Genomic DNA, 14,663 nt, shown 5'->3' with positions numbered 1-14,663 from the left:
AGCATATTGCACGTATGGGAAACAATTGGAGTAGTCCTTAACTTTGGGGTATTGTTAAGGGGACACTTTAATTGCCAATTTCTCCTTACAAGTATTAAGTTACCGTTGAAGGATCACAATGTTTGCATGGTATCATTGCAACGTCAGTCTATTCAAGAATGTTTTCAGATTGGATGGTTCCTGATGTCTGTTTGAGGTGCATAGATATGCAATTCATTTTCTATGTGCAAAATATATTGAATTTCTGCACTTTCAAAGAGTTTCATGCTGTAAGTGTAACCTTTGGTTATTAGTTACTACTAAAGCTACCTGTCCACAATGCAACACACAGCGTGTTATCATTGTTTCAATAACTGGCACACTATTTAAAGAAGCTACGATAATGACAAATTATTTCTGGTAGCGTAATGGGTAGAGAAGAGAGCTAGCTCCCCCCATATCTGCGTGGGTTTCACCCTTTTGTTTTGGTACAATTTTTCGGCTGGGGAGGTGGTGGGGGTCTAAAACATTTAAAAAAAAAGAACCCAAAAGATGTGCAGGTTAGGTGGTTTGGCCACGCTAAATTGCCACTTAATTGGGAAAAACAAATCAGAGCACGAGCAATCCAGCAACTTGAGTACAATTGCTCCAAGTGTGGAACAGCCTCTCCATCAGGCTGAGTATGAAACTACCAGATAGTTGTAGAAACACACCTGGCACACGACTACACTTTTAGGAAGAACATTTTCCATACTTATCTGCTTTTTCTCAAATGTGACTTCAGCCAGGGAGAGTGTGCTTGAACTCTCCCTGCCCGCAACATTTGCATAGGAAGTTACTCAGTTGCTTCAAACCACTTTGAAAGGGTCCAATATACAATGTCACTGTCGCGACACCGTGTGAACTGCAGGAGTTCAATATTCCACCATATTTTTCAAGGAGAATTCTGTATCTCACGAATACTGGCCTTGCAAATGACTAACGTTACAGAGTGTCCTTTTGAGTGCATAGTCTTTGTATAAACCACCATCTTGCAATTGTTTTACTGGCATCACTTGAGGGTTCTGAGCATGTGCGAGCTTTGGGACGCCTTTTCAATCTGCACAAAGTGACTTGTAAGCAAGACCTGTTTCATGCACCCCCTATGTTCATCGTTATTACTGTTATGATTAAAGTTTATTGACACAAAGAGGTTTCTTCTTTCAAAACAAGACATTCGACTCCCTTCTTTATGGCATCGGGTTACCACCACAACTAACAGGTCCTATGCACTAATCAAAATAAAATGCAACTAATGATGTTCTGCACCTGGTTACGGCAGTTTCGACTGAAGTATAGAGCGCACGAGGAACGGTGGGATCTCAGGCTCACAGTTAATGACTGAATTCATCAATTGCAAAGCATTCAGGGCTTTGTATTGTTGGGTTGGACATCTTGTACGGAGCACTGCCAAGGCAAAGGAATATATAATGACTGGAAGGCCCTTAGGGATACATAGGTTCAGAGGGACCTTGGGATGCATGTCCATCAATCCTTGAAGATATCACACAGGTGATGAAGTAAGTATACGGGATACGACAGTAATGTGGGGATTGTTTAAGGAGCACTTGTTGCGAGGAAGGAATGGTAAGGCGAAGGAGCTTTGGATGACAAGAGAAGTGGAGATTCTAGTCAAGAGGAAGAAGGAAGCTTATGGAAGGTTGAGGAAGCAAGCACCTGGCATGGCTCTAGAGTGTTACAAGGTAGCCAGGAAGCGAGAGCGAGAAGCGGGCATGGAAAAGCACTGGTTGGAAGGATTAGGGAAAGCTCCAAGGCATTCTACACTTACGTGAGAAATAAGAGGATGATCACAGTGAGAGTAGGGCCGATCAGGGATAGTGTAGGGAACTTGTGCCGAGAGTCTGAAGAGATGGGAGAGGCCCTAAATGAGTGTTTTGCTTCAGTATTCACTAGTGAGAGGGACCTTGTTTCTCATGAGAACAGCGTGAACCAGATTAATAGTCTCGAACAGGTTGATAGTAAGAAGGAGGATGTGCTGGAAATTTTGAAAAGCATCATGATAGATAATTGCCCTGGGCCAGACAGGATGTAGCCAAGGTTACTACGGGAAGCGAGGGAGGAGATTGCTGCGCCGTTGGCGATGATCTTTGCGTCCTCACTCTCCATTGGAATAGTACCGGATAATTAGAGGGAGGCGAATGTTCTCTGTTCAAGAAAGAGAATGGAGAAATCCCTGGGAATTACAGATCAGTCAGTCTTACGTCTGTCGTGAGCAAAATATTGGAAAGGATTCTGAGAGATAGAATTCATGATTATTTCAAAAACATAGTTTGATTTAAGATAGTCAGCATTGCTTTGTGAGGGGCAGCACATGCCTCACAAGCCTCATTGAATTCTGTGAGGATGTGGCGAGACACATTGATGAAGGTCGGGCAGTGGATGTGGTGGACATGGATTTCAGTAAGGCATTTGATAAGGTTCCCCATGGTAGGCTCATTCAGAAAGTCAGGAGGCATGGGGTACAGGGAAATTTGGCTGTCTGGATACAGAATTCGCTGGCAGAAAGAAGACAGCGAGTGGCAGTGGATGGAAATTATTGCGCATGGAGGTCGGTGACCTGTGGTGTCCCGCAGGGATCGGTTCTGGAACCTCTGCTCTTTGTGCTTTTTACAAATGACTTGGATGAGGAAGTGGAAGGGTGAGTTAGTAAGTTTGCCGATGACACGAAGGTTGGTGAAGTTGTACATCGTGTCGAGGGCTGCTGCAGGTTACAACAGGATATTGACAGGAAGCACACAACCAGCTGATCGGCCATGGGGGGGGGGTGGGTGGTGACACACACACTGCTGATCCGCCATGGGGGGGGGGCACACACTCCCAGCTGACCGTCCGTGAGGGGAGTCACACACACCCAGCTGATCGACCATGGGGGGAGGCACCACCCTGCTTATCGAACATGGTGATCACGTTTTGGTGTGCGATGTGAGCGCGGTTCGCGCTCGGAGGCAGCGATGCTGCCATGTCATAGAGAGTCATAGAGGTTTTAAAACAGGTAAGAGGCCAGTCTGCCCATGCCTGCCATCAACAACCTATGGATTCTAATCCGATTTAACCACGATTGGCCTGTAGTCTTGTGTGATTTGAGGTGCTCATCAAAATGCTTCTTAAGTATTGTTAAGGTCCTTCCTCTATCATCCTTTTTAGCAGTGGGTTCTAGATTACAACCACCCTTTGGGAGAAAACGTGTTCCCCTCACTGCTCCTCCAAACCTCCTCCCCAGTACCTCAAATCTATGCCCCATGTTAATTAATCCCACAGTCTAGGGGCAAAGTTCATTCCAATCTATACTATCTGCGCCACTCATACTTTTAAACACGTCAAACTGCTCCCCCCTCAGCCTTCTCTGCTCCAAGGAAAACAACCCCGGCCTAACCAGCCTCTGTTCACGGCTAAAACACTCCACCCCAGGCAGCACCCCGGTGAATCTCTCTGCACTGTCTTCTGAAATCACTCCCTTCCCATAGTGGTGACCAGAACTGCACACAGCACTCTAGCTGTGGTCTAACCAGCAGTTTAGACAGCTCCATCATAACCTCCCTGCCCTTATATTATAAGCCCCGGTTAATAAAGGCGAGTCCACAGAACATAGAACAGTACAGCACAACACACGCCCTTCGGCCCACACCGTTGTTATCCTAATCTAAGATCAACCTAACCTACACCCTTTCAATTCACTGCTGTCCATGTGCCTGTCCAAGAGTCGCTTAAATGTCTCGAATGACTAACTCCACCACCTCCGCTGGCAGTGCATTCCACGCACCCACCACTCTGCGTGTAAAGAACCGACCTCTGACATCTACCCTATACCTTCCTCCAATCACCTGAAAATTATGTCTCCTCGTGACAGCCATTTCCGCCCTGGGGAAAAGTCTCTGGCTATCCACTCTATCCAATCTTCGCATCACCTTGTACACCTCTATCAAGTCACCTCCCTTCCTTCTTCATCCAGTGTAAAAAGCCTGAGCTCCCTCAACCTCTCTTCATAAGACATGCCCTCCAGTCCAGGCAGCATCTTGGTAAATTTCTCCTGCACCCTCTCCAAAGCATCCTTCATATAATGAAGCGACTAGAACAGGACGCAATATTCCAAGTGTGGTCTAACCCGGATTTTATAAAGCTGCAGCAAAACCTCGCAGCTCTTGAACTCAATCCCCCTGTTAATGAAAGCCAACGCACCATAGGCCTTCTAAACAACCCTATCAACCTGGGTGGCAACTTTGAGAGATCTATGTACGTGGACCCCAAGAGCCCTCTGTTCCTCCACACATCCAAGAATCCTGCTTTTCACCCTGTATTCAGCATTTAAATTCGACCTTCCAAAATGAATCACTTCACATTTATCTGGGTTGCACTCCATCTGCCACTTCTCAGCCCAGCTCTGAATTCTGCAATGAACACACACACACATTCACACATACTGCTAAACACAAATACATAGACCCATGAACACACATACATATGTACTGATGAACACATGCATCCACAAATATACACCCATAAACACACATATGTACCCATGAACAAACACAAAGATACCCATTAACATATACACACACATACACCTATGAACACACACATATAAACCCATGAACACACGCACATACAAATACTCATGAACTCACACATAGATACCCATCAACACAGACACATGCATATAGATGAACATGCATACAAATATATTCCCATGAATACACACAGATATGCCATGAACACACATATATCTATGAACACACACATATACCCATGCACACACATGTACCCATGAACACACACATATACCCATGAACACACACATATACCAATGAACACACATGTACTCCCATTAACACACAGATACATATTGACGAACACACGCACATATACACTTGTGAAAGCAAACACTTATGCACATGAACACAGACACACACACACCACGAACACACGTACCATTATGCACCAAGAACACACACATGTACCCATGAACACACACATATAACAATGAACACACACATATACCCATGAACACACACATATACCCATGAACACACACATATACCCATGCACACACATGTACCCATGAACACACACATATACCCATGAACACACACATATACCCATGAACACACACATATAACCATGAACACACACATATACCCATGAACACACACATATACACATGGACACACACATATACCCATGAACACACACATATACCCATGAACACACACATATACCCATGAACATACACATATACCCATAAACACCCACATATACCCATGGACACACACATATACCCATGAACACACACATAAACCCATGAACACACACATGTACCCATGGACACACACATATACCCATGAACATAGAACATAGAACAATACAGCGCAGTACAGGCCCTTCGGCCCACGATGTTGCACCGAAACAAAAAGCCATCTAACCTACACTATACCATTATCATCCATATGTTTATCCAATAAACTTTTAAATGCCCTCAATGTTGGCGAGTTCACTACTGTAGCAGGTAGGGCATTCCACGGCCTCACTACTCTTTGCGTAAAGAACCTACCTCTGACCTCTGTCCTATATCTATTACCCCTCAGTTTAAAGTTATGTCCCCTCGTGCCAGCCATATCCATCCGCGGGAGAAGGCTCTCACTGTCCACCCTATCCAACCCCCTGATCATTTTGCATGCCTCTATTAAGTCTCCTCTTAACCTTCTTCTCGCCAACGAAAACAACCTCAAGTCCATCAGCCTTCCCTCATAAGATTTTCCCTCCATACGAGGCAACATCCAGGTAAATCTCCTCTGCACCCGCTCCAAAGCCTCCACGTCCTTCCTATAATGCGGTGACCAGAACTGTACGCAATACTCCAAATGCGGCCGTACCAGAGTTCTGTACAGCTGCAACATGACCTCCTGACTCCGGAACTCAATCCCTCTACCAATAAAGGCCAACACTCCATAGGCCTTCTTCACCACCCTATCAACCTGGGTGGTAACTTTCAGGGATCTATGTACATGGACACCTAGATCCCTCTGCTCATCCACACTTCCAAGAACTTTACCATTAGCCAAATATTCCGCATTCCTGTTATTCCTAACACACACATATACCCATGAACACACAACACTGTTCTATGCTCTATTATGGACGATAAGGGAATAGTGTAAATGGGCTTTAGAGTGGTTTCACAGGTCGGCGCAACATCGAGGGCTGGAGGGCCTGTACTGCACTGTAATGTTCTATGTTCTATACCCATAAACACACACATATACCCATGGAACCACACATATAAAGATGATCACACACTTGCATAGTGATGAACACACACAGATACCCAGTAACACACAAACACACATACATCCGTGAACACTTGTACACATATACCCATGAACACAGAAACAGATATGGGCGACATGGCGGCACAGTGGTTAGCACTGCTGCCTCACAGCGCCAGGGACCCGGGATCAATTCCGGCCTCAGGTGACTGTCTGTGTGGAGTTTGCAAGTTCTCCCCATGTCTGCGTGGGTTTCCTCCGGGTGCTCCTGTTTCCTCCCACATGTGCACATTAGATGGATTGGCCGTGCTAAATTGCCCCTCAGTGTCCAAAGGATTTGGCGTTTTTGCGGGGGATGGGGCAGTAAACGGGCCTCAGTAGGTTGCACTTTCACAGGGTCGGCGCAGTCTAGATGGACCGAATGGCCTCCTTCTGCACTGTAGGGATTCTATAAACACCCACACATACACCCATGCACACATTCAAATAGACGTTCTCTTACACGTTTCAAAGTGCAGAGTGCTCCCCATCACACCATGGAACCGACACCAGGCAACTGGAAGTCAGCAGAGTACCAGAGGCTGCTCTCCCCTTTTGAGCGAGAGCTGACTGGCGGGCGTTTAACCTGTGGGTCACCACTGCTCAGACGAGGAGGTCAGGTTGAGAAAGCGGGGATAATCGTAGCTGGTACTGGAATTGAACCCACGTTGGCTACCCTCGCTTTGCATCATGGACCAGCTGTCCAGCCAGTTGAGCAATATCTTGTGCAACATTACAGAGTTGCTTGTTGGAACCATTTCAAGCAGGCAGTTGAATTCCACCGACATTGCCTTGGGGTAAGAGCCACACACAAACCAGACTGGGTGAAGACGACATATTTAATTTTCTAAATAATATTACAGAACAAGTATAGTTTTTTTTAACAACAGTCCGCTGCTTATACAGTCATTATAACCAGAGTTGTAGTTCAGCTGCATTGTTTCAACTGATGTAAATTCCCCAACAACCAGCGACCATTTACACTTCCATCTCCAAATCTTCATTCCAGGGCAGCACGGGAGCACAAGTGGATAGCACTGTGGCTTCACAGTGCCAGCGTCCCAGGTTCGATTCCCCGCTGGGTCTCTGTCTGTGCGGAGTCTACACGTCCTCCCCGTGTGTGCGTGGGTTTCCTCCGGGTCCTCCGGTTTCCTCCCACAGTCCAAAGACGTGCAGGTTATGTGGACTGGCCATGATAAATTGCCCTGAGTGACCAAAAGGTTAGATGGGGTTATTGGGTTACGGGGATAGGGGGGAAGTGAGGGCTTAAGACTCTTCGGTGAAGAGTCGATGGGCCGAATGGCCTCCTTCTGCACTGTGTGTTCTATGTTCTAACCCCATGGACTACGAATCGAGTAACATTACCAATCCTATGGAAATCAGTTCAGGAGGCATTTCTAAGGAGTCAATTTGGACGCTTCTGAATGGGCAGGCGATGGCCTAATCGTATTATCACTCGACTAATAATCTTCGGTTAATGCCCTGAGTGTCCTGTTCGAGTTCCACGCGGTGCTGATATAATCTGAATTAGTTTAAAAGTTGTCGGTGCAGCTGCAGTTTTGTTAAGGAGGGAATTCCAGGATTTTGAACCAGAGGCTGATAAATGGTTAAGTCAGGATGGTGAGTGGCCTGGAGTGGAGGTTGCAGGTCGTGGTGTTCCCCATACCCATGCTGCCGTTGTCCTCCCAGTGGTAGAGGCCCGCTGTGGAGAAGGCACGTCGGTGTTCCAGCAGGTGAATGTACGCGATGCCAATCAAACGGGTTGCTTTGCCCTGGATGGTGTCGAACATCCCGAGTGTTGATGGAGCTGCACTCATCCAGGTAAGTGGTGAATATTCCATCAAATCCCTGGCAATCCAAGAATACAGGATAGATGAGGTTCCAGAAGTGAATCGCAGAGCTTACAGACCAGGTAATTGAAGGGCCCATTCACGAATTGAGGAGAAAGGAAAATCGGGGAAATTTATGAACCTGATAGGTTCTTTAAATGACATGATGGTTGTACAGTCGATTTAAGGAGCTGGATTCCCATTCCTGATGTGTTTAATTAACTGAATTTCAATTCAAAGCTAATATGCTGTGTATTAGAACTCATAACTCCAGGTCATTTAGCTCGTGTCCCAGACTACTAACCTACTGATACGCGGTGCCATACTCTGAAACTTGTGCATGAGATGTTTTCAAGGAAAAATTGATTAGCAATTGGAGCAGCTGAAGACAGCAGGAAAGGTAGATAAGGTGGTGAAGAAGATATTAAGAAACATGCCTTTTTAGCCGATGCACAGAATAGAAGGGCAGGGCGGTTATGCTGGAGCTGTATAAAACGCTCCTTAGGCCATAGCTAGAGTAATGTTGCAGTTCCGGTCACCACACTTGGAAGGATGGGATTGGATTTGAGAGGGTACAGGAGAGATACACCAGAATGTTGCCTAGTCTGGAGCGTTTCAGCTATGAAGAGAGGCTGCTTAAGCTGGTGTTGTTTTCCTTGGGAGCAGAGAAGGATGAGGAGGGACCTTATTGAGCTGTACAAAATTCTGAGCGTCCTAGATAGGGTAGATAGAAAGGATTTCTCCTTAGCGGAGGGATCGATAACCTATGAGCACTTGGAATGTCACCGCAAACAAGGCTACTCACCAAATGATGGACAATGGGATTGGAATAGATAGGTGCCTGCTGGCGGGCACGGACACGATGGGCCGAAGGGTTTCTTTCTGTGCTTTAAAACTCTGAGTCATATGCAATTTGTCGACATACAATGGCTTAGCGAGCGGATTGTTTGAGGACGCAGCCGCCAATGATGGAACCAAGAAAATCCAGGATGCATAAGATGCCTCGCGGTGCAGGAGATGAGGGATGTCGGGAGACTTGTGGCCAGGAGAGATTAAAAAGCTAGGATGGCAACCTCAAAATCGAGGCGTTGTCAGCCAAGGCAATATTATGGGCTGATATTTGAACCACACTTGTTGCACCCATGTCGGGTTTTGAAAGGGCATTACTTGAATTGATGATGAAAGAATGTAGTTGCCTTCATTTGGAACTGTTTCAAATATCACAATATGCATTGATGCCAAGGAGACATCACTAAATGTGTTTAGTGTTGCAATGTAGAAAACCACAGCAGTATATATGCATGACATTTCATGAACTCAATTGAGGTAAACTGATTTACGAGAAGAAAATAATGTGTTAGTCACGACACCAGGCGTGTACCAGATCAGTGATGATGGAATGGAATTCTGGTACATTGTGGACAAATAGTGGAATGTGGCCTTGGGTTGACTATGATTCATATCCGGGCTGTATCTGAATCATTTCTTGCTGGGGTGTCATTGTGAAACATTGGGTCCTTCTTTGCTATCTACATCAGCCATTTCAAAACCCACTTGCTGAGGTTTGCAGTTGCACTGGTTCACACTGGCAAAGATTAAAAGTGCTGCTGGGGCTCCATACAAAGATTGACCCGCATCTATGGGTCACGGCGGTCTTAGTGGCAATGTCGTAGAAGGAGCTGTATTCTCAGAGAATATTATTTAAGTATCTGAAGATTTGCCAACGTAACTGACCACTGCCATTGCCAGCGGGCATTCCAATTCCTTATCTTAGAATGAAATAACACTCATTGATCAAACTGCCAAGGATGGTTGGGCATTGGGTAGCAACATTAAAAGAATCTTGTAGCTATGTTCTGGGGCTGAGATGATTGGCTTCCAATAAACATAACTATCGCTCCCTGTGTTCGCTGCGATAGTGGGCAATTTCAATTACTCCCATATTAACTGGGATAGTATTCGTGTGTAAGGCAGAAAGGGGATTTAATTCATCCAGGATCATTTATCCAGCCAGTTCCTTGCACGCCCAAGGAAGATTTCTTGACTTTGAGGAAACGGAGATGGGCGGGTGGAAGGGTGATCACTTAAGGAAATTAATGGGGGGTCAGAATACGGTCGGATTTAGGGTAGTTATGGAAAAAGTTAAAGATAGATGAGGGGTAAAAGATCTGAATTGGGTAAAACTATTTAAAAAAGAATAAACTATGTTATTAATTAGCTAAAATGGACTGGAAATAGCTACAGTATGGTAAATCAGTGCCAAAGTCGCAGAGGGTGATAGTGTAGACCTCCAACAAACAAAACAACGGTTCAGAACAATTAAATTGCCTTAAACAGAGGAGGTTGGAGTTAATAAATCCAAAGCTTCACGAGTGCCTGGAAATTTAAAAGTATGGTTAAAGAAAAAGAAGGAAGCTATGAGCGAATGGGGCGGCAAAGTGGCCCAGTTGTTTGCACTGCTGCCTCACAGAGCCAGGGACACGTGTTCAATTACGGCCCTGGGTGACAGCCTGTGGAGTTTGCACATTCTTTTCGTGCCTGCGTGGGTGTCCTGTGGGTGATCCGGTTTCCTCCCACAGTCCAAAGATGTGCAGTTTAGGTGGAGTGGCCATGCTAAATTGCCCCTGGGTGGGGTTGCGGGGATAGGGTGGGGGATTGGGCCTGGGTGGGGCGCACTGTCAGGGGGCCGGTGCATACCCGATGGGCCGGGTGGCTTCCTTTTGCACTATAGGGATTCTATGTGAGATAGGGAGGACTGAATGCTTCAAAATACCTAGAGGGGTAGAGCAAGCGTTGGGGGTGAAGTAAAGAGGAAAATATGAGGAAAATAAAGTGAACATATTATTGGTATGTATCAACAAGCAAAACGCAATGTTAATTTTTTAATATAAATACATAAAGTGCAAAAGCATAGGTTAAAGAAAGAATAGGACATGCAGACAGTAAGTGTAATCTGGGTGGAGGTGGATCCAATCTTTGCGTGGTGCTCAATGGATAGCTGCCCCCATTTGCAAAAAGGACTGAAGACATACATATATTGTAATCAAAGGGCAGAAATGTGGAATAGGTAATGGCATCACCATTTGATTACAGGAAGCATTAAATAGCGTAGCACGTGGACGCAATGTATTTTGGGTTGTATAAGGGGAGCAAAATAAGAAATAGCAAACGATCTGACTATCATTTTTCCAACGCTCTCTGCTTGCTTGTACAGTGCCAGACGTTTGGATGCCACCTAACCTTGTCCCGTTATCCACAAATGGAGGAATGGATAGATCCAGCGAGTACAAACCAGTCAGTTTAACTTCAATGAGAGGCAAATTATTGGGCAAATGACAAGATAAATCCTGCTTTCCAAAAACAGATTAATTAAGGCAGTCATCATTAGTTAAGGGAACGTCCTGCCTGACTAATATGATTGAAGGAGGTAACAAGGCGAGGATTGTGCATTTGATGCAGACAAGGTGGATTTTCGCAATGCTTTTGACCAGCACCCAGTTGAAAAAAATGAAAGTCGCTTATTGTCACAAGTAGGCTTCAAATGAAGTTACAGTGAAAAGCCGCTAGTCGCCACATTCTGGCGCCTGTTCGGGGAGGCTGTTACGGGAATTGAACCTTGCTGCTGGCCTGCTTTGGGTGTGCTCTCAAAGCCAGCGATTTAGCCCTGTGCTAAACAGCCCCAGGTGGGATGTTGATCAAGGAAGCAAAAGGCCAGGGAATCCATGGCAAAGTGGTGAATTGGATCCAGAATTGGCGGGGAGGCGGGACACAGAGGGCAAAGCAGGTTTTTGTGACCGGAAGGCCGGTTCCAATTGGATTCTGCAGTGATCAGTGCATTTCTTCCTTGCTTTTTTTTGGTGCATGACAATGACTTGGTCTTGAATGTAAGGGATTTTATATTAATAGGACTGAAACAACACACTGCAAAAACTAGCACCTGTTTGATAATGAAGAAAAGAGCTGAAAACCCAGAACAGAATTCAGTCCAGAGATGTGCGAGATAACGCACAACAAGATGTATCACAAGACCAGTGAACGAGCAATAAAGGTAGGGTAACAAGACATGGAGATGAACAGAGGAACGTTGGAATTAGTTGCCCCGGACTCCTGACGATGGCAAAACAAGATAGACAGTGTGGCCAAAAAAGCATTCAGGATGCCAGCCATTTCCATTGGAGGCATAGAGCATAAAACAAAGAACAAAAGAACAAAGAAAAGTACAGAACAGGAACAGGCCCTTCGGCCCTCCAAGCCTGCACCAACCATGCTGTCCGTCTAACCTAAAGCCTGCTACACTTTCTGGGTCCATACCCCTCTATTCCCATCCTATTCATGTATTTGTCAAGACGCCCCTTAAACGGCACTATCGTACCTGCTTCCATCATCTCCTTGGGCAGTGAGTTGCAGACATCCACTACCCTCTGTGTAAAAAACGCACACCTCCTCTAAACTTTGCCCCTCGCACCTTAAACATATCTCCCCGAGTAATTGAATCTCCCACTCTGGGGAAAAGCTTCTGGCGATCCACTCTGTCCATGCCCCTCATAATTTTCAAGAATTCAATCGGGTTGCCCCTCAACCTCCATCGTTCCAGTGAGATCAAACCGAGTTTATCCAACCTCTCCTCATAGCTCATGCCCTCCATACTAGTCACAGCCCTCCATTCAGAAACGCATCCTTCCACTGTCACCCTCTGTCTTCTATGACTGAGTAATCTCTGTGTCCGTCTTGCCACCTGACCTCTGATCCCGCGCAACTTCACCTTTTGTACAAGCCTGCCATAGGGGACTTTGTCAAAAGCCTTACTGAAGTCCATGTAGACAACATCCACTGCCCTACCTTCATCAATCATCTTCGTCACTTCCTCAAAAAACTCGATCAAGGTAATTCGACACGACCTCCCCTTCACAAAACCATGCTGCCTCTCGCTAATACGCCCACTTATTTCCAAATGGGAGTAAATCTTTTCTCAAAGAATCTTCTCCAATCATTTCCCAACCATCGATGTAGGGCTCACCGGCCTATACTTTCCTGGATTATCCTTGCTACCCTTCTTCAAGAAAGGAATATCATTAGCTATTCTCCACTCTTCTAGGACCTCACCTCTCGCCAATGAGGATGCAAAGATTTGTTGATCATATAATTTCCAGTGCAGATGAAGGCCATTCGGCCCATCGAGTCTGCACCAACTCTTGGAAAGAGCACCCTACGTAAGCTCACACCCACACCCTATCCCCACTCCTCCACCCTCTCCCCGTAACTCCTCCTTACCTTTTTGGGACACTTAAGGGCAATTTAGCATAGCCAGTCCATCTCACCCTGCACATCTTTGGATGTGGGAGGAAACTGGAGCACCCTGAGGAAACCCTGAGGAATATGCAGACTCCGCACAGACAGTCACCCAAGCCGGGAATCGAACCTGGGACCCTGGCGCTGTGAATTGCTAACCACTATGCCACCGTGCTGCCCATTTCTGTCAAGGCCCCGGCAATTTCTTCCTTTCCCTCCATCAGTATACTGTTGTAGATTCCATCTGGCCCTGGGGACCTATCTACCTTAATGTTTTTCAAGACGCTCACACCTCCTCCGTTTTGATCTCAATGTGACCCAGACTTTCTACACACCCTTCCCCAGACTCATCCTGCAACAAGTCTTTCTCTTATTGAATGGGGTTGGCGCATTTATTTAAAGCAAAGCAAAAATTAGATATGAATGTGCAAATTACCAGAAGCCCAGATAGAGTGGATAGGAATGTCCTACAGCCCCTAGTTGAGGGGCCCGCAAACCGGCAAGACAATATCGAATCAGAGGTAGAGGGATTTGAGATGATTGGAAGGACACTTCTTTAACCAAGAGGGTAGTGTCGATCCGGAATGTATTACCGCAAAGTGGGGTAAGGCAGGGAACCTCAGTCCATTTCAACAGTACTTAGATCTGAACTTGAGATGGAGAAACTTACAAGGCTGTGGACAAGTGCTGGACGGTAGGAAGAGTCAGGGTGGCTGCTCTTTGATTTGCAAAAGCTCGATGACCTCCAAGAATGATGATTCCACCATTCTGCATTCCTGCAATCGGAGAGTTTCTCAACGGCTCCAATTTAATTCCGCTTTTCTCAGCTTTGTTGATGGAACAGCTGCTGGCTTGTGGCCGTTTACAGTGTTGCTGCTGTTGACACAGAAGGGCTCATAGTTTGCAGTTTGCAATCGCCATATATGTTATAAAGTCCAAAGATGTGCAGGTTAGGTGGATTGGCCATGATAAATTGCCCTTGTTTCCAAAATTGCCCTTAGTGTTGGGTGGGGTTGCTGGGTTGTGGGGATAGGGTGGAGGTGTTGATCTTGGGTAGGGTGCTCTTTCCAAGAGCCGGTGCGGACTCGATGGGCCGAATGGCCTCCTTCTGCACTGTAAATTCTATGATAATCTATGATAATCATAGAATTTAGATCATAGAATTTACAGTGCAGAAGGAGGCTATTCGACCCATCGAGTCTGCACC

Source organism: Scyliorhinus torazame, chromosome 31, assembly GCF_047496885.1.
Source record: "Scyliorhinus torazame isolate Kashiwa2021f chromosome 31, sScyTor2.1, whole genome shotgun sequence".
Classification (NCBI taxonomy): Eukaryota; Metazoa; Chordata; class Chondrichthyes; order Carcharhiniformes; family Scyliorhinidae; genus Scyliorhinus; species Scyliorhinus torazame.
The sequence above is the reverse complement of the archived record's forward strand: the minus strand, read 5'-3'. Positions refer to the sequence as shown.